Source organism: Triticum aestivum, chromosome 2A (assembly GCF_018294505.1).
Source record: "Triticum aestivum cultivar Chinese Spring chromosome 2A, IWGSC CS RefSeq v2.1, whole genome shotgun sequence".
Classification (NCBI taxonomy): Eukaryota; Viridiplantae; Streptophyta; class Magnoliopsida; order Poales; family Poaceae; genus Triticum; species Triticum aestivum.
In genome coordinates this window covers 270,043,115-270,046,649 of record NC_057797.1, presented here as the reverse complement: position 1 = coordinate 270,046,649, position 3,535 = coordinate 270,043,115, and positions in this window count along the sequence as shown.

Below are 3,535 nucleotides of genomic sequence, written 5' to 3'. Positions count from 1 at the left end.
AATCCAAAACTTGTCTGAAATTCATGAAACTTGGTATGCTATAATGGAATGGCACCCGGCATGCTGTGGTATTTTTTCTGTCCATTTTGAGAGAAGGCACACTCGAATAACAGCCAACAAAGGCATTTTGAAAGAAATAGCTGCCACTGTAACATCTCAAACGTTTTGTATAATTTAAATTGTGTCGTTCTGTTAACCATTCATGTGACACCATGTCTCACTCTTTTAATGGCTAGGAGGTGCCGTGCGGATAGGTGCTTGAGTGCTTGACTAAACGGAAGGAGTGCCGACAGCTTTCCCAGGAAGCCAAGAGAAAATGTGCCGAGAAGGATTTCTGCAGCTCTTGATCGCAAACATTTTAGATAGAACACCCGTATGCAAAGGTAGAGCTATGGTCTTCCCCCTTAAATTGAGGGAAAATTCGCAGCGCAGGATTTGTGCATCCCTTCAACACAAGCGGTTGTTTTGGATGACCCATCTGCAACCACATACAAACAATTTGGTAAGATTTGCATCTGTCATATTGGGCATGTTTCCATTTGTCGAACTGGAAAGATTGACATTTGATGATCTAGTAACGTTGCCATTTGTCAATCCTTGTAACACTGCGATTTGTCAAAATATGCAGCTAGAAATTACTAGAACTATCTAATAATTGCAACTAAAATTCAGTAATTAAGCATAGATTTCATTTATAGATTAAGCATCCATTCTTAATTTATACAAACAGTTCAACTCGACAGCTGAACCGACCAAACTTTTCCCCAATTGTTGCCAACCACGTACTGAAATAGCTAGTTCAAATATATATACTAGCTAATTTTAAGTACGTTGTACAGTTTGACCACACATCTATAGTCAGATGAACTGAACAAAAATAGCCCCAAATACTACTACTACCACGGAGGCACATTGTGCTACTTCCGGCAGCCTCTCCTCTCCCGAGCGTGCTCAGTAAGAGGCAGAGGAGGAGGAGGAGCCTATCGACGAGCTGGAGAAATGCAATACGGTGCCTACCGCTGCTACACGTTCAGCGACGCTCGCCAGCTCGAACACCCACTACCGCTCCAGACGATCCCTCTCAAAGCGGCCAGACTGCTCGTAGATCTCCTGATTCCTCACCTCTGCGTCGGCGTGTTTTGCGGCCACGGCTGCGGTAAGGCTCTTTGCATCCTCGACGAGGCGCTCCTCCTCCTCCCGCAGGAACTCGATGTAGTGGGCAAGGTCGCTGACGCACATGTGGGCCTCCACCTCCGCCTCCCTCCTTCGGGTGGTGGTGGTGGAGCGGGTGATGATCCCGGTGGTCGACGGTGGGCTAGCGGCCACGGCAGACGATGATGGGGTGGCGGCCACGACCACCACCTCCCGCCTTCGGGCCGCGGTGGCGGAGCGAGTGATGGCCACGGTGGCCGGCAGTGGGGTGGCGGCCACGACGGCCACCTCCCGCCTTCGTGTCGCGGCGGCGGAGCGGGAGATGGCCCTGGCTTTCGACGGTGGTGTGGCGGTAACGGCGGACGGCAACAGCTGCCGACGGGCAACGGTGGCGGAGCGTGTGGTGGGTGTTCCCTACACTACGCCGGGGACTGCGCCGCCGCTGCGGTGTAGCCTCTCAGCTGGAGCGTCCTCTAATGACGGCGGAGTGGCTGAGAGACGACGACAGACCCGTGCCATTGGCGATTGTGGGAGAAGCACATGAGATAAGCTATAGGGAGGGAGGGGAAAATGCGACGCAAGACTCACCGGCCGTGAGGGTTTATAGCAGGCCGGTAAGCATTGGGATTTTGGGGGATTTCACCGAGTCGGGCGGGAAGCTTGTGCGGGAACCTGTGAGGTTGCGCGGGATCGGGCTCACCGACGATTCATTGGCGCCACTGTTTGGCCAAAAGAACGCCCCCGCACGCTGCGCAAGCTTGCGCTGTAAGCCGTCTGCGGCAGCAGGGTGACAAGACGTGCGAGAGGAGGACGAAAGGACACGTACACATATGGTTAAAAAAAAGTTTGCGGTTTAATTACCTACTATACCCCGTCCCGGTTTATAAGTAGGATTTAACTAATAAAATACAAATGCATGTCGCCAAAGATTATATCATTGGAGTCGTATTTGAACATAGTTTCCAGCTATACAATTTTTGTAATATGCATTAACATTTTTTGGTTAAATTTAAGGTTATATACCAACAATCATTTGCCCACAACACACACGGCTTATTCCATCACAAGCAGCTCGGATGGATCAACTGTATGCCACGTATCGCACACACAACTCTAATCTGATTCGTGCTTGATGTCTTCGACATTGCTCGCACAGTTTGTCTTATTTGCCACGTATCACTATGCCGGCCTCTGCTCTCCATTAGGCGTCGCGGCGCACTCTGCTCCTGTCCATCGGCACTCGGCTTGTGGACAACTTTTCCTTGCGTGTTCAACTACTATATGCATATATATGGTTGCCTGCCGTTGAGGTGACCAAAGAGCGCTCTGGTCGCGTCCCTCCACGCGCGCTATGCCAATGGTTGGGCATCTGCATGATCTCGTCAGGGGCCCCATATGCACGCGGTTGCACCGCGCGCGTTGCCATGTGATGCAGTTACGTGTGGCACGATGGAGTTACACGCTGCAAATTTGAATTTCCATAAGGGCCTGCCGATATTCCTGGCCGTCCGGCTTCCCCTTTAATTCCCGCAGCCATTATAACCTTAGTCTCTTCAACCTTTCGATCGCGCCCCACAACAGAACAAGCACACCCACGATGACACATAGAGAGGGGATGTCCAGCGGCGCTCCAATGGAGTTCGGTGAGCATAGAGTGGATACCCATGCAAGGGAGACGGATCTCTTGGTGGTGTACACAACCGACCCGGCCATGGTGGATGACTACATCAACAACGTTGAGCAGTTGCTTGCTCGAGACAAGTACAAGGTGGTCGGCATCGACCTCCAGTACACCTCCGGTCGTCTCGGCATAGATTAGAAGGTTGCAGTCACCCAGTTGTGCGTGGGCCATCATGTCCTCATCTACCATTACTGCATGGCCACAGAGCCTTGCGACCATTTCAACAGGTTTGTCAACATCATCGACTACAAGTTCGCCATGGTGGAAACCACCGACGATGTAAACGCGCTCCGTGTTACGGGCTTGTCCTGCAAGAACCTTGTCGAAATCCGTGACCACTACAGGGTCTGGGGCAGCGCGAAGAAGGACTCCCTGGTCGAACTCGCCTCGGCCATCATTGATCACTACTACGAAAAGATGAAGCAGGATGCCCAGAGAACAAGTCCCCTATCCTGGCACAGGGCCTGGATGTAGCAACTGGATGAACCTCACCTCAGGTTCGCAGCCAAGAGCGTGTACACATGGTATGAGATTCACAGGCAGATCGTTGACATGAGGAAGTGCCTTGTTACCAAAATCAACGAGCCCGGATCGAGCCACAAGCAGAGCAAGCATCACAAGAAGTAGATGATGATCAGAGGATCGTTTATGCTAGTTAATCATGCATGTAATATATAGTTTACTTTATTGGTGTGTGGAAAT